The following is a 23,683-nucleotide window of genomic DNA, read 5'->3' on the forward strand; positions in this document are numbered from 1 at the left end:
CTCAGCCTCCCTGGTAGCTGGGACTACAGGCGTGCCAGCCTGAATAATTTTTCTATTTTTTGTAAGGATGGAGTCTCAGTCTTAATGGCCGCCCAATAACTTTTAAAGCAGATGTAAGAACTTTTAAGGTAGATACACTTTTCCAAGTTGAAACAACTAGTTTTAAAACTTGGCGGGCTGTGTGGTCACTGCTAAAGAATGTTGTATTTAGTTTGGAAAGAAGTCTAAATATTTGAAACTTGTTATTCTGGTTTGCTTTTGTTATTCACTTTAACACTCAAGAGAAGTGTTATGATTAGCACCTTGTAAGTCTTTTTGTTGGGATCAGCTAGTGAAAGAATAGGCAGTAATAATTGTTTTATTTGTTATATTTGTTGTGTGTGTGTAAATAAGTAACAGAAGTTTCATAGATTTGGGGTGAGTCCAACAGAATTGAAATTTAATATTGACTCCTCCATTTTACTTAGGAGTATGGAAAAACATTGTTTTAAGTGATAGTACAGCATTTGCCTTCTGTGGACAAATAAAAATTGTGAGGCATTTAGGTTATGATTCACAAATTAAAGGATTACTGGTTTGTGAACCAGTTGCTAGTATAACATTTAGTAAAAAATAATAGTTGAGTAAAACTGAGAGCAGAGCTAAGAGATAGAGCAGAATACTGAAAATGAGGAAAAGCATGGATTAATAATGCTAAATTAAGTATCAAAATGGTTTTGCAGAAGGATTAAATATAGATTTGATGATTGTTATCTTGACAGATCTGAAGAATGAGTGGGGTAGAGTTAACTTGGTAATAAAAGATTTTGCCTAATGTGAGAAGATTCCACTGGAGCAATGACTTTTCTTCCTTTTGTAGTCTACTGTCTGGGTTAATAGTCTCATTCCATTTTGTCTTAATTCCTGTGGTGTGATTTTCTGTGACTCATTCCCAGCAAGGAGGTCATCAAAACAAGACCTAAATTAATATTTTGGTTTAGTTTCATTGAAAGATGTATCAGGTGATTTGGTTTTTAGTCTCTGGGCTGTTTTTCACTCTTATGTATGCCATATTGACCACCTCTGCATGCCATTTATTGAAAGGGTTATTGTAAAGATGAAATGACATAAAAAAGGTAATACTTTTAAGCTCTAAAGCTAATAAACACATCAAAAATACTGTGGTTTGGGGTGGGGATCTGATGTGAATCATGACTTTGTAATTAGTTTAGGAGTAATTTGGACTCTTGGTAATTTTTGAAAATAATTTAGATTCTTGCTTACATCGTAATTTCTTTAAATATATCTTCCAGTTCACTAATTCTATCATCAGCTATGTCTACTTTGCTGTTTATCTTTTTCTGAATATTTTATTGTAACAATTATTTTAATAAGTTCTGATTTGCTTGTTTTTAAATCTAGCTGGATATTTCTCTCTCTTTCTTTCTTTCCTCTTTTTTTTTTTTTTTGAGACAGAGTCTTACCCAGTGGCCTGGACTAGAGTGCCGTGGTGTCAGCCTAGCTCACAGCAACTCCTGGATTCAAGCGATCCTCCTGCTTCAGCCTCCCGAGTAGCTGGGACTATAGAAGTATGCCACCATGCCTGGCTAATTTTTTCTGTTTTTAGTAGAGATGGGGTCCACTCTTGCTGAGGCTGGTCTCTAACTCCCGAGCTCAAGTGATCCTCCCACCTTTGCCTCCCAGAGTGCTAGGATTACAGGTGTGAGCCACCATGCCAGGCCTACTTGGGCATTCTTGATAGGCCCTTGTTTCTTATTAATTTCTTTCTTTCTTTCAACATTTCCTACTTGGCTGTTCTTCTTCTTTTTTTTTTTTTGAGATAGAGTCTTGCTTTGTTGCCAGGGAGTGCAATGGTCTGATCATAGCTCACTGTAACCTCTAATTCCTGGGCTCAAGCCATCCTTCTGCCTCAGTCTCCCATGTAGCTGGGACTATAGATGCAGGCCACCATGCCTGGCTAACTTTTTAAAAAAATATTTTGTAGTGTCAGGGTCTTGCTATGTTGCCCAGGCTGGTATTGAATGGCTGGCCTCAAGTGATCCTCCCACCTTGGCCTCTCAAAATGTTAGGATTGCAGATGTGAGCTATCTCACCCAGTCTGTTCTTATTCTTTATTTGACAGTTCTGGTATATGCAACCTTTGGACTGTCTCCATTGACTCAAATTCGTGGTGGCTATCTCACTCCACTGTGCTTGTTAATCTTTGTAATCATTGCTTTATCTTAACCTGTAGGATTCCAGGAGGCCTAAACTGGGGATGCTTTTTCTTAGGAGATAATTTGAGTTTGTTTCCACCAGGAGCCTGGGTATGCTGCTGATTAGAAACCTCCGTCTTGAGCTGGGATTCTTAAGAGGGGCTGGAGTTCTAGGCTCAGCTCTATCTCTGTTCTGCCCTAAGGCTCGGTATCCCAATTTCAATGCTGCCTTCAGAGCAGCTCTTCTTAGTCTGCCTACCTCTCAGTGCTTTTGGTCCCACACCACTAACTCTTGTTTTGGGAATGGAGAGTGATTTTTGAGACCATTGTAGATCCCCACAGTGCTTCAACAAGTGATTATTCTGCACTTCAGTCTGCTGTCCTGCAGATGTCAAGTCAGTTCTTTGCTTTTTCTAGAAAGATGCAAGCTAGTAGTAGATCTTAGTGGGAAACTGGTCACTTGTTCTTGTAGTTTAAGAAAGCAGGAGCTATGGTACCCACTGAAATCCTGTTTTACTTTGAGCCCTGAGAAAGCAGACAAACCAACCCCTGTTTCCTACTGAATGTATAGTTTTGGGTTTTAAGTCATTTGTGAATTGCATGAAAAAGTTATGTAGCATAGAACCTCTCCCCATAGATTAATGTAAATAGTAGAAATTAGTCTATTGTAATTGTATGATAGTTTGGCTGCACTATAAATCAACTACTTTTGGGCTGTTTGAACTGACCAACTTGGTTTCAGTAGAAAATATATTAGGCAGTGATTATTAAGATACTGGAGATAGCTACTGGGGGATGGAATACAACTGGAGGAGGCTGAGAGAACAAGATGGGTACCTGGGTAGAGACTTTGTAAAGGTAAGTTAGAATTCAGTGCGATTGTTAAACTTGGAACCTGCCCTAGATCATGCCCTCATTACCTGGACCTGAGTCCTTTTTCTCTTCTAGAAGAGAACAATTGCTCTGTTCATTGTGAAAAGCTTTTTAGTCATACCTCTTTCCCACTGCTCTTAGCAACAAACAGTACACCTGGTGGTGGCCACCAGATCCAGACTGAGAGTAGGACATGTGGCTTTTGGGAGAAATCTCCATCTCTAGGATGTGGGTCAGTCTGTTGAAAGTGGGCCTGTAAATTGGTGGTCAAAGTTGGTGGAGGAATTCTTTTCCATTCGGAATATCCTTTACAAGTTCTCATAGACTTTAGTGTAAATCTTTCATCTAATAGTTTCCATCAAATAAATGGCTAATTATTATTTATTTATGTCCTTGCAGTACTATCAGTTTTGGTTGTGAGAGATTTTTCACCCTGTCCATTAATATCTGTTATCTACTGTGTTTGGACATTTGTTAGTAATAACAGTTGACCTTTATGAATGAGCCAAGCACTGTTCTAGGCACTTTATAAATATCAACTCCTTTGATACTTACAACACCCTATTATTAGCAAAGTATTATTTGCCATATGAGGAAACTGAGGTATGCAGAAATTAAGCTGCCTAAGATTACACAGCTGCCAGTTGGTGAGGCTGGGTTTTGAACCTAGGCAAGCTGGCTCCAGAGTACACATCCTTGATCATTCTCCTGAATTGTTCTCCCATAGACAGTTTTAATCTTTGTTACTTCTTGGGAGTTTGAATCTTTATTGCTTCTTTTCTATCCAGGAACCATTAGCAATAATTATTGATGCCTTTAATGAATATAGAATTAGTGATTTCCTCATTATAGGCAGATTGTGATGTGGGAAGAGTTATAAGGTTGGAAAATTTTTGTTTACTGTACAGATGGTAGGAACTTGAGTACAGCTGAAACCAAAGTAGGTTTGATGACATTAGTGCATGCTTGCCTAATCGCATCGAGTTTATTTGGAGGTAGGTGTGTTAGGCTGAATAACTATCCTCCAAAAGATAGCCACTCTTTAATCCCTGGAACCTGTCAATGTCACCTTATGTAGTAAAAAAAGACTTTACAGGTATGATTAAGTTAAGGATTTTAAAATGCTGAGATCATTCTGGATTATCAGGTTGGCCCCCAAATGCAAACACATGTATACTTATTTGACCACAGAAGAAGAGAGGGTGGCGTGACTACAGAGGCAGGGATCTGTGATCCAGCCATCAGAAGCCGGAAGTGTTAGGGAACGGTTGGTTCTCACCTACAGCCTCCAGAGGGAAATGAGCCCAGAACACATCTTGATTTCCACCCAGTGAAACTGATTTGAGACTTCTGGCCTCCAGGACTGAGAATGGATTTCTGTTTTAAGCCACCAAATTTGTAGTAATTTGTTACAGCTGCTATAGGAAACGAAGCAGGTATAGCTGTGAGGATGACCATGTTGAAAGGTTGTAGGAGATCAGATTCATTTAAATCTTTCCTTTGTGGTATCCCTTTATTTTGGAAGTTTTATAATTTGGAGGTATATGAGGTAACCAAATTACAACCAAAAACTAACGGCTGGAATAACAGCCAAAAACCTTCATTCATCTTTTGTCTGCTGTGTCATTTTTACAGTTGCTGAGAAAGCTGAGAAAATATGGAGGTGAGGTGATTTTTGTATGCTTTTTTTTTTTTTTTTTTTTTTTGAACTTATTCCTTCACTGAGTCAGCTTAAGTGATGTTTTCAGGTTTCCTGGAGTTAAATTGTTAAGAAATGAGATAGTGCTCTTAGTTGAAAGCTTTAGGCATCTGAGTTTAATTCATGTCAAAATTCTACCTATCAGACATTATAACCTTCAGAAGGTAAAATCATGTTTTCCAGGCTGCTTTTCCAAGAAATTGCTCTGAATTCTCCCAGACTTTCTTTCCTTTCTATCCCTCCTAATAAAATAGAAAAAAAAAAACCAGTTTTTAAAAAACATTATGGTTTATCAAAAGAAACAATATATGTCAAGTGGCTTTTGGGGGGCACATTTAGCTGCTGAAAGTAGATAATACATTAGGTATTTAATACTCCTGGACCACTCTAGATCTTCGTGGGTAAAAAAGGGTGGGGATAGGGATGATTGTCTCAGATTTAGAGCAAAGCTTAATTGCTTTTTTCAAAGACTCATGTCTTTAATTATGAAGCAAGCAAACTGACATACATTTATTACACTGTGAAACCTTGCATCTCATCTAGTCTATCTTGTAGCAATTGCTTCTGAACAGATGTTACCTGAAACACCTTTGTGTAGTTGGTAGAATACTAAAATTTGTCATGCTTTTATTATTGTTGTCTTGAATTAACTCTACTTTATGGCATAACTTTATTGCTGTGTCCTAGAATCTTTATATATTTATTGCCTTATAAATTGGATTTAAAATTGGCTTTTTATATAGAATGTAAATTAACATGTGTATAACTTGTTTATGCTTGCAGAATAATATGAGAAAAAACTGCTACGTATTACACTAATGTAATTGTCTTTAACTCAGCACATAGTATCCTCTAAACTAGGAATCAAATGAATGCTGAAGAATATGCTTACCATCACACTCTTTCTTGTTTATCCCAGAAACTAATTTGACTTTTAGATCTATAAAATATAGATTAAGCATAACCTTTTACTTCATGGGATATTAAGGATCAAAGCATGGGCTTTCTTTGAACAGAATCTACAAAGGTAACTTTTCTCTCAATAGCAGCAGGATGGCATTGAAATACCTTACCAATGAGAGTAATTTTTCTCAAATAGCAAATTGAATAGTCATTATTAACATGGGGAGAATTTAAGAGTTATTAAGTAAGTTAAGTTTTGGTGCTTAAACATTCACTAGCTACTTAGTAAAAACTATTTGGAAATGCTTGCCATAAATTTTATTCTTCAAAAGGCCCACTAGTATTCTTTCTTGTAGTTTTTTGTAGAAGAGTCATTATGAATAACATTTGTGAGCAGTGATTTGTACCGCTCTCAGGGTTTGAAGCTATGTGAACAGATTATTACTTAATCTGTCTCTGTGCCTTCCTTTCCTCAGGTATAAAATGAGGTTGTTGTGAAGATTAAAAGTTAATTTGTTATGGTCCTAGAATAGTACCTGGTTCATTGTAACCTCTGTGTAAATGTTTACAGGTTTTGTTGTTATCATTAGTACCAGCAGCACAATTTTTGTCTAGATTTTAGGGCATTGAAACATACATTATCTTCTTGAATAACTTTCTTATACTGGAAAAATCTTAACTGAGCCAGATTTTTTTCCTCATGGTGTGGTAGAGGCAGAGCCATTCAGTTCTTATCCTGGCATACAAGGTGACATTTGGGTTGCTGCAGAGTTCTAATTTGCTGGCTGAATGGTGAGAGCAAGTTTCTGAAGCTTTCTGAGGGGTATGTTTTTTATTCGCAAAATGAGGCTCATATGACTATGAAACTTGTATACAAATGAAACTTATAAAAAAGAAACCTACCAAGGAAACAACCTCAAACTTAGGAAAAAAGATATTGTGATAACTCCACTATGGACTTGAATGATAATAAAAATAATTTTACTAATATATGTGCAGATATAAAACTAAGTATAACTCTTTCTGCTTATGGCTCTTTTACAACTATAAAACTAAAATAGATTTACATATAAAATCCAAAACAAAACTATAAAACTAATAAAATTCAAATTAACAACATTAATTTACTGTGATTGATGAGGATGTTCTGCTGAAATTAAGTCATCATTATTGGATTTAATACTGGAAAAATATGTGTATGTTTTGTTGTTTTTCTTTCTGTCAACTTCTTAGGTGGAAATGGAATTGCGGAGGCTGAAGAAGATAAGTATAGACGATGAATCCAGAGACTCAGCCTCACACTGTTGGTAGAGGCCTGTCATTGAACACCACCACTATCTTTCTCACAGGGTCTTAGCTTGAGGGTGTGGGTGAAAAAGCAAACTGTTAAAAACCTGTTTGTGAAAAGAAAACAGCCATATGCAAACATTTTTTGGTAAATGGTATGAAACTGTTGAAAAAGCAGAAAGAATCAGAACCAATACTAACAACTTCAGTATTCATTTTTCTCTAGAAATTTAACTTTCCATAGCTGTGGGTGCATGGTTCCCTGAATGGTGTGATTTTGGAATTATTATATAAACAGGCTTTTGGAACGAAATTCTTCCTAAGTAGAGGAGCTTGTGAAGACCTGTTTCATGATGTTGCTTGGCCCTCATTGGGTACCATGCTGATCATAAATACAAATGCAAGTGTGGGTACCAAATGTGCCTGACAGAACTTGGCTTTAGAGTGAGTCATTCAGAGTGTCCAGAATGTGCTTACTTTACTTCTAATGTTTAAGGTAATCTTGAAAAAATACAAGATTTAAAAAGTCATATAGAAATGGAGAGTTTGTAGAAGCACTCTGTAGACCATAGTTTTAGGAACCCAGAGTTGAATTAAGTCAAGATGTTAGAAGAGTACTTGAACCAGGCATAGGTTTTCCACTTCAGTCCTTTGTCTAGTGATGAGATGAAAGTGATTGGTAAGTATTTATCAGTAGTGAAGAATGTATACAGTGTGCTTCAAAGCACTTCTGATAGTTTTCTTGGGTAAACAAGAAACTCACAATCTTAAAAAAAAATATTCTCTTATGTATTTTTCATACAAAAGAGGTATAGAACACTGTATTCTTACCAATAAGTTTAAGAAATAAAATATCATAAATTCTATTGAAATGCCCATTTTCTCCCTTATTTTATTTTATTTTATTTATTTTATTTTTTTTTTTGAGACAGAGTCTCACTTTGTTGCCCAGGCTAGAGTGAGTGCCGTGGCGTCAGCCTAGCTCACAGCAACCTCAAACTCCTGAGCTCAAGCGATCCTCCTGTCTCAGCCTCCCGAGTAGCTGGGACTACAGGCATGCACCACCATGCCCGGCTAATTTTTTCTATATATATTTTTAGCTGTCCATATAATTTCTTTCTATTTTTAGTAGAGATGGGGTCTCGCTCTTGCTCAGGCTGGTCTCGAACTCCTGAGCTCAAGCGATCTGCCCACCTCGGCCTCCCAGAGTGCTAGGATTACAGGCGTGAGCCACCGCGCCCGGCCTCTCCCTTATTTTATATATATCTGCTTGTAATCTTTGCTCTTCACTTTGTTGAGGAGAAGGCTTATAGGGTTTTTTTTTTCTAATTTCAATTTTCATTGTGTGTTTTAGGGCTCCAATTACTAAAAGTAAATCTGTGAGTGGAGTTAATACCCAATAGTTTTCTAATCTCTCCACCTCTGTGTATTATGGCAGATCTTAAATACTGGAATGGAGGGGGCGGTGACTTAAGAATTTAATGTATCAAATAAGGACGTTGGGTGTATGAGGGACTTGGATATACTGAAGTAGCTGAGGTCCAAGTCAGACCTTCACAAATTAAAGGTGGCTAAATACCTGTTCATAGTACCATAGCTCTCTCTAAGGAGTAACGGTGTAGCATTTCTTGAAGCCCTTAGTAAGGTACATGGATTGTGAGATCCATAATGTTGCATTTATTTGATTAATTTTATCATGAAGTATCTTGCTAGCATGTGAAGAGTTTATCCCATAATTACTGCTTTTTCCCAAGGTGGACTATTTGTTTGGGTGTCATAAGATGAAACTTTGTAACATTGAGTTTTTAAATAAAAGATTTACAAATTGGTGACATTAATTATGGACTTTAAACTGTTTTTGTTTATTAAAACCTTTGATAGAATTCATTTCATAATGACAATTGCAATTCTTTTTTTTGATGAAAAATTTGACAGCCTGAGAAATGAACAAGAAAAATGGAATGCATATAATCTGCATTCAGAAATTTAATGTGGCAGTTTCATTTCTTTATAAAAGGTGATGGTCTCCAATTAAAACCATGTTCTAACTTTACTCAGCCTCTCTTCTGAGGGCATTATTTTACTCTTATTGATATGTTATCTTGAACCTGCTTTTAGTTACTTTATACATGTGTTTGTAAACTTTTTGAAGTCACTTTCTTTGTGGTGTCTGGTGTATAGACTTGTGTTTATAGGAGGAATCTGAATGCTTGGCTAATTGAAAATGTATGCAAATTACTCTTATAACCTTATACTGCTTGGTTCAGTAATCCATTCATGATTAATTTGTTTAAATATTATTGATATACCCTAAATGTTCATTACTTTTTAGAAAAGATCCCAGTGGTCGTGGACAAGGGCATATAAAGACTACCAGAAACATAACTGGGTCATTGTAGAACTTGGGCCTGGCAAAGTGGCTTTAGAGCCCCACCTCTAAACTGTGATAAAAAGGGCTTGGGCTGGATTCAAATATGGCTGTATATCCTTGGGCAAATTAATCAACCTCTGTGCCTCCTTTTTCGTACCTGGAAAATAGAAATGATCAGTATCTATGCTTTTAGATTGTTAGGAGGATTAATTGAGTTACAGAAGCTTAGGCATAAGTGCCTAGCAGTTAATATGTGACAGCTGTTGTTACTGTTATTCTCTTGATTCTTTTGCGGACTCCAGAGTAGGGGAGATCCCATCACTATAGTGGGAAACTCTCAGGTATTGACAGCATTTTGACCTTTTTTTCTCCTGCTTCCTACCATCCTCTCTCCTCATTGCTTCCTTCCTGCTGGACACTGGGACTGTGTCCAGGGACCCTGCCCTTCTTGGAGTGGGTCACACAACAAGAGGTTTGGTCCCTGGACATACTCCCTCCCTTTCTATTTCATCTAGTCCTCCAGCCCCTTGAGCTTGCCTCTCTTTCTCTGCCTCCTGCGGCCAACATTTGCTCCACAGAAGTAACCGTGGAGCTCCTTTTGAAACAGGATGCTTTCAAACTCCTCCCTTCCTCAAACCTCACAGAAGGTAGAATATAAATAAATAATAGAACCTTTGCCCTCCTTGTCTAATTGCCTTAGATTTCCAAGCCTGGAGCAACTTGGCAGGTTTCTCTGTGGCTTAACTGGACTGCTGCATCCTGGTGGCAGACCTTCCCAGCTGTGTGAACTGATGCCCTTAGACATCAGGTATCGGGTGTCCTCGATGCTACTAGAAAATCACCATCACAATAAGTACATTTATTCAGCTCTTACAATGGGCTTGTTAGGCTAGAAAATCATCATTACAATAACTACATGTATTCAGCTCTTACTGTGGGCTAGGTGCTATTGTAATCACTTATTCCTCACACAGTGCTTTGAAGTAGGTACTCTCCCTACCCTTGTTTTGTATGGGATGGAACCGAGGCACAGAGAGGTTAGGGAATTTTCCTGAGGTGCCACAGCTGGGAATAGGGCAGGATGAATATGAACACAGGCAGTCTGGCTCCAGAGTCCTGACTTTTAGCTAGCTCTTTGGTCACCTCCTTTTTAATTTCTCTCAGCATTTATGCTAAACCTTTATCACTCTTTCTACCTCATCTTGGGCTGATTCTTTTTTGTTGTAAATAGTTTTTTAAATTGAAAAAGTAATGCTTGCACCTCTTATAAAGTCCAACAGTGTAAGAGTATGAAGCAAAATTCACTAAGCCTCCCTTTTCTCCCAGACTGCTAATTAAGATCTCTGTTCTCCTTTTTACAGAAGCAATGATGACATTTATTATTTTCTTTTTTATCCTTCTTGATATTTTGTGTGTATGTGCCAAGCACTCAGTTTTTTCCCCAGATGGGCACATAACATAGCATTCACTTAATAGATCTTAGAGATGGTTACTCCTGACGTTTAGCACTCTCCTTGATACCTTTTTCAGAAAGAAAATAAAGGCCATTTTGCTTGAACTTGCTGTAATCATCTGTATCTGCAACCATTCTTCATTCTTCTCCTCCAGTATCCACAGAAGGAGTATCTGCTTTCTTGTTCAAGGTTAATCCCTTTATTACTATTCTTGACCCAGCCCTATTCCTGATGTTTCACTCTTTACAGGCATCATCCTACAAGAATGCTTAAATATGTTTCATTGTAAAAGAAAAAGCATAAGGAAAACCAGACAACCCTCCTTCTTAACTTTCCCACGACCCTTTGCCCCTCTGAATACCATGCTCTGCTTCCTTCCCTTCTAGTTACTTTCTGTGAATTAGTTGTTTTCATTTATTCAGTAAATATTTGAATTCCCTGTATACCAAGCATAGCACAGGTGGATACAATTTGGTCCTTGACTTCAAGAGGCTCACATTCCGTCTGGTATAGGGAAAGAGGGGAGACCATGTTGTGAGATCTTTAAGAACTCAGGCTGTGGAGATAACCTGGGCTTAAATACTGGTGTCTGCTGTTTGGTAGCTGTGTGACCTTGGATAATTACTGTTTTATTATTGGTTTCTTCATTGGTGAAGTAGGAACAGTAGTAGCTATATTATAGGTTAGATGTGATGATTTGATGTGCTATAATGGAGGTTAACACGTAAGTACAAGCACCCCCCAGGCTACAGATGAGATATCTTCCTGAGTACCTTTTTAGGTTGGGTTTGTATGTTAGTGGGGTCCTTGATGAACAGCGCATATATGGTAATAATAATAACTATTATAATGGCTCACATGTGGTAATAATACAGTGCAATACAGTAATGATAATAAAAATAATAATGTCCTTGTAGTGTAATAATAAGTTACAGAAATGATTGTGCTCTTTCTTTTAATTCAAATAAACAAAACAGAAAAACTCATACAAAAAGTTTTGATAGGAGATAGGAGAAATTTCAAAAAGGAATATTAAGGGTTAATGCTCACCTAATGTTGCATCACTGTCTTGCTTACTGACTGGAAGGGGCGTTTTTGAGGCAAGAAGGTAGCTAACATTAATTGGAAGGTGATGATGGAGATGGTGCTGGAGAGGATGGAGTGGGTGCTGGAGAATTAGGATTTGATTCTGTTGCCTGAGAGGGGTGCTCACCACTGAAGTCGGTTTCTTGAAAAAGGTATCTAGGGTTGTCTGCACAGCCTTTTTCTTTTTTTTTTCATCATAAATGGCCTTGTAGCAGCTGATATTCTCCATAACTGCACAGCAAACCTTTGTAAACTGCTCAATGTTAGGAGCTTGCGCCTCAAGCTTAGCAAATCCTGCTTCAATGAGACAAAAGGCTTCAGCTAATTCTTTTGTTGTAAACTTTCTTGGCTCTGGATTTTCTGATTCTTCACATTCTTATGTTTCTTTCTTTTTTTTTTTTTTCTGAGACAGAGTCTCTGTTGCCCAGGCTAGGGTGAGTGCCGTGGCGTCAGCCTAGCTCACAGCAACCTCAAACTCCTGAGCTCAAGCGATCCTCCTGTCTCAGCCTCCCGAGTAGCTGGGACTACAGGCATGCACCACTATGCCCGGCTAATTTTTTCTATATATATTTTTAGCTGTCCATATAATTTCTTTCTATTTTTAGTAGAGATGGGGTCTCGCTCTTGCTCAGGCTGGTCTCGAACTCCTGAGCTCAAGCGATCCGCCCACCTCGGCCTCCCAGAGTGCTAGGATTACAGGCGTGAGCCACCGCGCCCGGCCACATTCTTATGTTTCTATCAGCTGCTTCTCTATCTCCATAAGGTCTTTCATTGGTTAATTCTTGTGAATGGGACTCTAGTAAGTTGATGACATTTTCACTGATGTCCAATTGCAGAGCATTGCCACTATCCACCACAACTTTTCTGGCTTCGGAGATGTCTTCTTTTGTGAAGCTACGAAAATCATCAAAGTCAGGACGTGGTTTGTTCTACTCCCCTTTTGTTGATTGCTTCATTTCCTTCAAGAATCAGTGATGTTTTTTGATGGCATCATCGGTGTTATAATTCTTCCAGAACTCTCTCAAGGTCATCATATCTTCTGTAGCCCCGCCTGCTTGTGAGAATGTATGCTCTAAGTGTAATAATAATTCTTAAATGCAGAAATGATTCCCTGGTCCATTGGCTATAGTAAAGATGTAGTGTTGGGTAGTAAAAATACGACCTTTACATTAGGGTGAAGGTCATCTAAAGACGTTGGATGTCCTGGAGTATTGTCTAGCACAAGCAGAATTTTAAAGGGAATTTTCTTTTCCAAATCATAACATTCTACAGCAGGAATAAAACAGTTCAAGAACCAATCTTCAAACATGGCAAGTGGGACCTAGGCCCTTAAATTTGACTTGCAAATAACGGAAAGAGCTGCTTTAATAATTCGGTGTAGTGCTCTTGGATTTTTGGAGCAGTAAACACGCAAAGGCTTGAGCTTTAAATCTCCAGATGCATTAGCCCCCTAGCAATGAGGTTAGTCTGTCCTTTGCTGCTTTATGCCCTGGAGCACTTTTTTCTTCTTTCAAGAAATAAGTTCTTTTAGGCATTTTTTTCCAGGACAATTTACTTTTACCTACGTTAAATATTTGTTCTGTCAAATAACCCCCCTCCTCAATAATTTTCTTCAACATTTCAGGAAATTTAGTTACTACAGCTACATTGGCACTGGCTGCCTCCCCTTGCAGTTTAATATTATGCGTATTGGCCCTATTTTTAAAAATGATTAAACCAACCTTTACTTGCAACAAATTCCTCATCACAACTACTTTTACTTTCTAAGCGTGCAAATCAATAATAATCTTTCCATTTCAATAATTAATCCACTATGCTGCTTAGTAATAGTTGATGCTCTCATTGGAGGACTGTCTTTCACATGTTCCATTATCCTCACTTTATCCTTTATAATTGTTCCGATAGTCCCCGAGCGACTGAAGTCTAATGCTTTCCCTATGAATGATGGCATCTGCCTTTTTCCGAACACTTAATTATTTCTACTTTTGTTTCCATCGTAATCACCTTTCTCTTTGCTGCTGGCTCACCTGGACTAGCAGTGGACTTGCGCTTTGGATGTATGGTCATAAGGGTAAACACAGACTCACAAAATAAAATAAAAAAGTTAAGACAAAAGTGATGCTGTGTGTCAGCGACTGTACAAACAAGGAGACTAACCACTAGTGTAAGGATGCTGCGCCAACAAACCGCTTATGCCATGAGGGTTTGTTTACATGTGCGGAAGAAACTAGTTCCTGGGCTATTAATTTAATTATTTAATTATAAATTATCCTTACGGGGAGCCTTGGGAGCCCATTTGTAAGTAGCAAACACCGCCATTTAAGTCAGGTGGTCTGCAACCCAGGGACTGCCATACTAAATAGTTCTTAGCCTGTTGCTGCTATTATGATAGCATTGGTAAGGGGTAGGGTACATTCATAAAGGAGGGATGAGCCATCTCCCATTGGTTCCTCAACCTTGCCTTTGCTTCTGTCATTCCTCTGGAGTTGCTTTAGCAGATCAACAAATCCCCAACCCAATGGCTGAGTTTTTAAGCTTCATCTTACTTGACTTCTTCAACATATTAATATTTAACCCCTCACTTATTGAAACCTTGGGCTGGACGTGTTCTTCTCTCCTGATCTTTGCTCACCCCTTTCCCACCCTTTAAAATTAGTGTTCCCAAGTACTATCCCTTTCATCTTCTCTTTTTCCTTTATACCTCCTTCCAGCATGAGCTCATCCATTTCTTTAGCTTTTACTGCCATTTACATTGGTGCTTTTTAATAGAACTTCCTGAGATGATGGAAATGTTTGTCCTGTTGTGTTCAGTTTGATAGTTACTAGCTATACGTGGCTTTTGAGCACTTGAAATGTGGCTGGTGCTACCAGAGCTGAATTTTTAATTTGATTTAATTTGAATTAAATTATGTTTAAATAGCGATATGTGGGTAATGGCTAGCATATTGGATAGCTCAGATCTAGATGCTGATAACTTCTTAAACTCTATCTGTATTTTAGGATTCTTCTTTGAGGTATTGTCCAAAATATTCAACTTATTATATATGGATGGATTATAGGTACGTCAAACTCGCCATATCTCAATTTGAACTTATTATCTCCTTCCTCACAAACTTTTTTCTTTTGTATTCTCTGAGTGAATGTCATCATTTTACCCTCAGATTTATTCTGCACTTCTTGATCTTTAACTCCCATATCCGTTTGTCACCCAGTAACCTTGATTGTGCTTCCTGGGGTACTTATTAGAGCATTCTCCTGTTCTGTAACCCTGCTGTCCCTGACCTTATTCATCTCTCATCTCTCTGCTGGATTATTGCAGCAGCTTCCTGAATCATTTCCTTGGCTCTAGTTCTTGGGCCTATTTTATTTCATCCACCACATTGCTGCCAAAACAATTTTTTGGGAACTTAAGTGTGATTATGGAAACTGCCTAAAACTCTTCAGTTTCTCCCCTCCGTCGTCTCCAGTTTAAAGGCCAAGTAGCATGATTTTGTCCCTTAATGATTTTGTCCTTGGCCAAGTAGGAGTGAAGGGAAAGTGTCACCTTCGCTCTCTCTCTGAAGGTTCACTGAAAATCACTGAAGAGGCAGATTAATTGGAGAAAAGACATGTGAATATATATATATACAAGGGACTTCAAAGTAACGACCCAAAGATACAGGGGAAATTGTCCTTTTTTTTTTTTGAGACAGAGTCTCGCTATGTTGCCTGGGCTAGAGTGCCATGGCATCAGCCTAGCTCACAGCGACCTCAGACTCCTGGGATCAAGCCATCCTCCTGCCTCACCCTCCTGAGTAGCTGGGACTATAGGTATGTGCCACCACGTCTGGCTAATTTCATCTATTTTTAGTTGTCCAGCTAATTTCTTTCTATTTTTAGTAGAGATGGGAGTCTTACTCTTGCTGAGGCTGGTCTTGAACTCCTGACCTCAAGCGATTCTCCAGCTGCCTTGGCCTCTCAGAGTGCTAGGATTACAAGTGTGAGCCACCGTAATGTCCATTTTTATTATACTTAGGTTTAACAAAGTATGGATAGCCATGTAGAAATGTGATTGGACAAAAATAGACTGAGTGGGGAAACCCAGCAAGACCTTTCTGTCTAGACTCTTCTTGGCTTCTCTGAGCATGCATTTCTTCCTTCTGGGTGTGGGGCAGGGCCCTGTCTGCAATGGGGGTCTTATGACCTATAATCAAACAAAGTAGGTCAGGTAATTTCTTTATGGCCGATTTTTACAAAGAACGGTGGTGGTGGGGGGAAGTTAGAGTAATATTTTTTATGTTTTATGGCTGGTTTTGGGGAAAAGGGGTTTCTGGTTTCTCTGACCCACCTTGAGTAAGAGGGATTCTAGTTTCCATGGTACTGAGAGACAAGAGGGCAGGAGAAGGTCAGAGAAAAACTTGCAAGAGCTGCTTCTGAGGCCTTCATTTTGGGGTATTGTTTTCTGAGTCCCAACACCCACAAGAACTGAACCCCTCACTTTCCACCCGAAATCCAGTTCTCATCCATACAAATTCCTTGTAGGTCCCTGCCTGATTGCAATGCATTTATTTATTTATCCGTTCATTCATTCTTTTTGTCTTCTTTCACCTAGTTTTTAGTGTGCAAGTAGTGTATTTTTACAAGCTAGATCTCTTGTCGGGGAAGCTTTCCCTCTGTTTTTGGTTTGGTCCATTCCATTGTCCTCTGTGCAATGCTTGAAGAGAATCTGGACCCTGAGATCTTCCTGGTACCCTTAAGTAGCTCTCCTGGAATGCTTAGACCAGGAGGTGTTGTAGCACTCATCTCACTGTACTGTACTTTAGAGATGAAGTTTCTGTTAGCCTTACTAGACTAACAGGTGTGTGTGTGGGGGGGCGTGGGGGGAATGAGGGAGGATGAGGTGGAAATTTTCCTTATTTGAGTCTCCAGTTCCAAACAGGTACCAAGTACCTGTTGAACAAATTTACCTTTTTTGTCCCAATCTCCTATACTTCAGAACTTTGGTTCTTCAGTCTTCCAAAAATGGCTATATTTTCCCAGTGACTTTCCCTTTGCTGTGCAAATAGAAATTTGCACATGTTGAGGACACATGGTGAGAATTTCCCTATGGTGCTCTAGCAGCACTTTTTTTTTCTTAGTTCTCCTTTAGCCAACAGACTTTGGCCTACACTGATGTTTAAAGGGACTGCCTATGGCCCTTAGAGGCTACACCTGTAAGTCAGGTATTTCCTATAGACTGCCTTCTCATAATGTGATGATTTACCCCTTCCAGATAACATGGACATTATTCTGGCAAAGATGATACACCCTCAAAACGTCTGGAGCTACCGTCAGTGATAAGTTTATGAGCAAAACAACATCAGTAATGACAGAAATAAGCACAGGAGAAGTACCTTCCTATCCTTGCAAGATCTGTGGTCCTTAGTCATTTACACTAGTTGGTAGGATCATTGGGTACTTTCCCATACCTGCGGTTGTCAGCTGCTGACTTCTTAAAACTTGTGTTGACTTATTTCATTAGTGTGCTTGAATGGTGTGATAATCAACATAAAACTATTATCGTACTTTTTTTTTTTTTTTTGAGACGGTGTCACTCTATCACCTGGGCTAAAGTGCAGCCTCATCAGAGCTTATTGCAACCTTGAACTCCTGGGCTTAAATGATCTTCCTCTCTCAGCCTCCTGAGTAGCTAGGACTATGACACATGCCACCATGCCCAGCTAATTTTTGTATTTTTTTGTAGAGATGGGGTCTCGCTCTTGCTCAGGCTGGTCTTGAACTCCTGGCCTCAAGCTATCCTCCTGCCTTGGCCTCCCAGAGTGCTATGATTGCAGGTGTGAGCTACTGTGCAAGCCCTATTACTGTACCTTTAAAAGTCCTATACAGAAATGCTTGGATTATTGCTAGAGGGTGTCATTGCTGAAGTCTACTTTGGTGGTGTTGGAAGATTGCCAAAGACAGTTAGGCTGCAGTTGCTTGAGCTTGTGGCTTGACTACAGAAATAGGTGTGTTCATAACCAAACTGGTGACATAGAATGTTTTATGTTGTAATTTCACTGTGTTGCCATATGACACAGTGCAAGTTTGGTACAGTATTGGGCTGCTCTCTATCTATTCTCATTCTAGGATTTATCTCCAAATTCTCCAGATTCCTTTGGATAACTAAAGGAAAGTATTCAGATGAGGAAACCATGTTTTTCAGTATGTTTAGTCCTGATAGGATAGTTACTAATGTTATATTATTTTTTGAATAGCCAAAAAGGGAAAATAAGTGACTCAGCCTATTTATTTTTCCTCTAGAATCTATTGGATTATAAACTCTTTCAGGGCAGGTGATGTATTTTATATAGGTCTTTATATCCCAGCCTTAGCCTGGTGGCTCACTAGCTTAGATGCTCAGTAACTATATCCTGCTTGATTAGTATTTCTGAAAGAAATGTAAAATGTAACCCACATTTTATGCATAGTACTGGAACTGCATGAAAAAGCTTGAGTTGTGCTCTTTTTCTGTTTTTCAGATGTTAATTTTGTAAATATGCAATCATCTTTTGACTCTTTTTGAGTGATAAAACAATTTAGAGGGTAGTAATCAAATTATGCAAGAAAACTTAATGGTAATTCAGTTATTTAGAAAAGTTCAAACTTTATCAGTAGTTAAAACAATTAAAATTTCTTTGATTAGCTGTTGTGTAATTTCTGACTTGAGCTGTTTTTTTTTTTTGAGTGATGTTGGAAAGCAAATAATTTTGGCCTATATTTAATTTAAGTCTGAATTGGAAGGGCATGGCTTATAAGGCTTGTGGTATGTATTACAGTTTTAAAAAATATCTATAAATGTGAAATAAAAGAGTATTCAAAGCTGGGCTTGGTGGCACATGCCTGTAGTCCTAACTACTTAGGAGTCTGAGGCAAGAGTGTCACTTGAGCCCAGGGAGTCCAACCTTCTCTGAAAAAAACCAAAAACAACCATTCCTTACATTTCTGTTATATACTTATACTTGAGAACAGCTTTAAAAAACAAAGAAGGAAACTCCCTAGCAAGCCATGTATCTTTATTAGAAATACATGGTTGATTTCATGTTTAGTTTATAAAAATTCCAATCCCCTTCTCCCCATCCATACTCATTCATCTGAAGTTTTAAGGTATGGCTTTGTAGTCAGTGTTGTTACCATTTAATAATCATCCAATTGGAATTATGCTCATCTTTCTTGTTAAGATTTCATTTTCAGATTTCTTTGCCCTATAAATAATTCAGAAACTGCTTCATTTCTGCTGTATGTATTCCTCCCTCGGTTTGATAACAGTGGCTGTCCCATCATCATAGTAGAGACTGAGGAAAGGGAAAGAGAATGAGCCTGGGTTTCTGAGTCAGAATGAGCAAGGTTCCATTCCCAGCTTGGGCACTCACCATCTCTGGCAAGTCCCTTCTTTGCCACTTAATCTCCTGATCTCTAAGATGGAGATAATAGCTAATTGATAGGATTGTTGGGTACATTAGTAATTGTAAAGTGCCCATTAAGTGGTGGTAGTAATGATGATAAGGTGGGCTATATCATGTGATTACCTGGGGACCCATTTTGCAATCTTGGGTTCTGTCTCAGCCACGGCCCATTTGACTTAAAGGAACAGACCTTCATACAATATCTAATTTAAGTCTGAAAGGAGAAATTGTAAAGACACACAGGTAGTTCCTGGAATCAGGAACAGTAAGTGTGGCTGGCCCTCATGAGGGACTGAAACCAGGAAGTGAAAACTGGCAGGTTCTCTTGTTCTCTCTCCCTCTGGGGCCACACAGTGTCATTTTGCTTCTCGTTAGGCATTAGCTCCACTGTTTTATCTCTGCATAGTGTGACTTCCGCTGCTTTGACCTTCACACAGCCAAGTCTAGAGCCCCACAATTCCAGATATGTACATATGCCCTTGGTCCGTGCAAGAGCAGAGCTTGATTTTCATCTCTGAATTCCAATTCCAGATTTCTGGGAGAGTGAGAATTTGATTGGCTCTGCTTGGGTTTTTATCCTGCTTTGTGTTCTGTTGTGGCCAGGGCTGGCTTACAAGAAACAATGAAGGCTGCTGGTCCCACCTGTATGGCATAGGCATTTGCAAAGAAGGGTTGGTGTGCACCAAGCAGACAAACCAACAGACGTCTAACCATATTTACGTCGGGGGAATCTTTGGAGATTTTTTGATGATAGTTTTGGTACTAGAAGACTAGAAGTGTAATGCTAGAAGACTGAATTTAAAATAGTTTGCCTTAGTGGTTTGTAACCCTGGTTGCACGTTAGAGTGGAAGGCCCCACCTTTGAGTATTCTGAGTTATTACTTAGGCATCTCTATTGGGAAAAGAAAACAAACTTTCAAGTGATTTTCATGTGTAGTCAGGTTGAAAAGAGTGTGATCAGGTTGAAAACCAGTGGCCTAAAATGTTCCCTGCACTGTGCTAAGTCTAGGGATTTGAATTTAAACAAAACATGGTACCTGCCGCATAAAAAAATGATGGTGGTACATAAACAAAAACTGCAAGACAAACAGTGATCAGTGACTCAAGGGAATTGTGACAAAAAGGCTATGGTGAGACATAGGTGGGGTCATCATTTTTTGATAACAATTCAGGTTGATCCACCCTTGCTATAAATTTATATGTGCAATAGCTTCTCAGTTTGTTTACTTCACATCTCATTCATCCATCAGACTTATTCTCCTGAGGCCCAGGCAACATGTGGGCTCTGGGGATGTCATTAGGAAACTGTCACTGCTTAAAGTTCTCAACCCCCAGATTTGAGCCCCAAAGAAATATGATAACACATGAGAGGCCCTAGCTGAAAAGAGGACAGTCCAGTATAACTGATATCCAGCAAAATAGAGCTACTGGCAAAGTGACCATGACAAAAATCAAGCCCAGAGGGGAAGATGACATGGATTTAAATGGATTAGACAATGATTGGGGGCCCCAGCTCTCCAGGGAGGAGACTGGGGGGGTTAGTCATGAGGACAATGATAACAATTATGATCTGAATCAAGGTGTTGCCTATGAGCATGTTAATGAGAAACAAGTAGAGTAACATTTAGAGCCTCCTAATCACAGGTGTAGTATGTTGTGTACTTTGCATGGCCTTTTCCATTAAATCTTCTATCAAGCCTATGGGGACAAATGCTTGTTAGCCTCATGGTACAGATAAGAAACTGAGGCTCAGAGGGTTCAAGTGCCCAAGGTCACACAGGTGATCGATATCAGAGCTAAATTCCAATCCAGGTGAGTTTGATTCCAGATCCCAGGCTGTTCACTTCTGCTTGTTACTACTTTATTATGCCACGACACAAGGCAGCATTTGAGAGCCAGGAGGGGCATGTTTGATGCTGGGAAGGTTTGAGAACCTTCCTGAAACAGGCAGCATTTGAAAGTGAGTAGGAGGGTGTATAGGGTAACCGAAACAGTGTGAGCCCGGATATTGAGTGGGAAGGGACTGGGGCAGCATCTCAGTCAAGGGCCAGACTGGAAATAGAAACCATGGGCAATTCAACGTGGGGATCACTTTGAAGAGTATTGAAAGGTAAAGGGCAAGTTGGAGATGCTGAGGTAACCCAGAGATTAGTAGGAAGGAAAGGGGTCCCTTGATCACAGGAGCTGGAGGAGGCGCCATGGGGCTGGTGCAGGTGAGGGTCCCTGTGTCTGGGGCTGAGATGTCTGAGGAGCACTGTCCCATCTGTGTGCAGACCTCTGAGGGATAGCCCCTGGGGCCAATGATCAGACTTCGGAGGGGTCCTTGGGGTTATTTTTAAACAGTTGTAAGGAAGTTTTTTCCCCTCATCCTCTTTTCTCCAAACATGTCTGGCTATCCCCTCCACCCCCTGGCCTAATTCTATATTTAAAAAAATAGTTGATAGAATTAACTGAGTTTGTCTAAAAATTGCCTTTATTAGCTTTACAGTGTTTTGGGAGTATTTCTAATATAATACCTTATAGAATATGACTCCTTGCCCCATAACCAAACAAGCCACTAAAAAGGCCCTGAAATAAATAATTATTTGAGTACAGACCTTTCCCCTCCCCATGTAACTCGCATAACATGTTGATTTGACTATTATTTACTGTGTAAGTTGATTATTTATAATGTTTTTACACTTACAACATATTTGTGACTATTCAGAAGAATAAAAACCCATGTCCTTAAAATGTAAAATGGTCTGGGACTGACCTACCTTCTTTTTCTTCTCTCTGACTTCATTTTGTATTGCTGGAGCCACACTGGCTTCCTTGTTTCTTGAGCATCAGACATACTTCTCCTGACAGCTTTGTTCTGGCTTTTCTTTCTGTCGGAAACACTTACCCCTGCTCCATCCACGTAGATGACTTTTTAGCCAACTTTCAGCTCTTTGCTGAAACACCACTTTCTCAATGAGGCCTATGCCTACCCAATTCCACATATTTAAAATTGCAACTGCAAACCCTTCTGCCCTGCATCCCAGGCCCATCTTGGCCTAACTACTATTATTTTTTTTGAGAGGCTTACATTTTAATTTTTATTTATTTGTTTTTTACGTTTCTGTTTTTTATTTTTTTAGAGATAGGGGTTTTTCTCTGTTGCCCAGGCTGGAGTGTAGTGGTGTCATCACAGCTCACTGTTTTTTATTATTTCAAAATATTACAGGGGTACAAATGTTTTGGTTACATGGATCGCTTTTGCTATGCTTGAGTCAGGGTTATATGTGTGCCCATCACTCAGATAGTGTTCATTGTACCCATTAAGTAGGGTTTTGCCCTTCTCCTCTTCACCCTCCCCACCCTCCCCCCTGCTTGATTTCCACTGAGTTTTATTTCCCTCTGTGCACATGTGCTCATCGGTTAGTTCCAATTTAATATCGAGTACATGTGGTGTTTGTTTTTCCATTCTTTAGATACTTCACTTAGGATAATGGTCTCCAGTTCCATCCAAATTGTTGCAAAATACTTTTCATTTTTATCAGGGCACACGCATCACCTTCTAACATCCTAACTAAAGAAGTAATTTACTTAGTGTGTTTATCATGTTTTCCCAATAGAAGATAAGTTCCTTAGGGCAAAAATCTTTGTTGTATTTACTTGTATATCCCTTGTCAAGAACGCTGTAATGTATAATAAATATTTGTTGCATGTATGAATGAATGAATGAATATTTTAGGAATCTCATTCTCTAAGAAGAACAAATTCTATATTACAAGTTGTACCTGAATCATGGCTAAAAGTGTATTTGACTCTAGTCTTAGATCATTGCTATAATGTTTGCATGTTAATTAGCATGTATTTAAGCATATATAATTAGCAGGTAGAGGCTTTTCTTTGAATTACCATTGAATACATTGTTATGGTGCTTATCTCATTGTCTTGCATTTTGATTATTTGCTTACTTCTCTTGCCAATTCTTTTGGTTATTAGCTCCTAAGGGCAGAGAGTTGGTCCTCTTGATATTTAATGTAGTGTCTTGCACATGTTGGTAGCCTAATTATGCCGTGTACTAGAAAAAAAAATTAGGATTATGAGCCTAGGTCTTGCTTGAAAAATCATAAGTCTTATATTTTGTTTCTTATATTTTGGCATCATGTCCTCATTTACATTAAGGGATTATCTAGTGAGTGATATTTACCTTAACTTTCTCAAGATGGCATGGTATCGTTTACATTTACAATAAAGAAAAATGATAGATTTCTTTTATCTCTACCATTAGTAAGTGTCATAAAATGGAAAAATAAAGCTAAGTCAATATATTATTGTTGCTACAGAAATTGAATTTGTGTCAAAAGGATTTGTGCTTGTGATGTAGTGATTCGTATATTTTTCTTGGAATTAAGTCTGTAGCA

The 23,683-nt window shown here is 38.8% G+C and overlaps 1 protein-coding gene across 4 annotated transcripts in view; it reads left to right on the forward strand.

Moving 5' to 3' along the window:
- DIAPH3 (diaphanous related formin 3) overlaps positions 1 to 23,683 on the forward strand; it is a 464,837-nt gene that overhangs the window by 835 nt on the left and 440,319 nt on the right. The window lies entirely within an intron of this gene.

This window comes from Eulemur rufifrons, chromosome 4 (assembly GCF_041146395.1).
Source record: "Eulemur rufifrons isolate Redbay chromosome 4, OSU_ERuf_1, whole genome shotgun sequence".
NCBI classification, from domain to species: domain Eukaryota; kingdom Metazoa; phylum Chordata; class Mammalia; order Primates; family Lemuridae; genus Eulemur; species Eulemur rufifrons.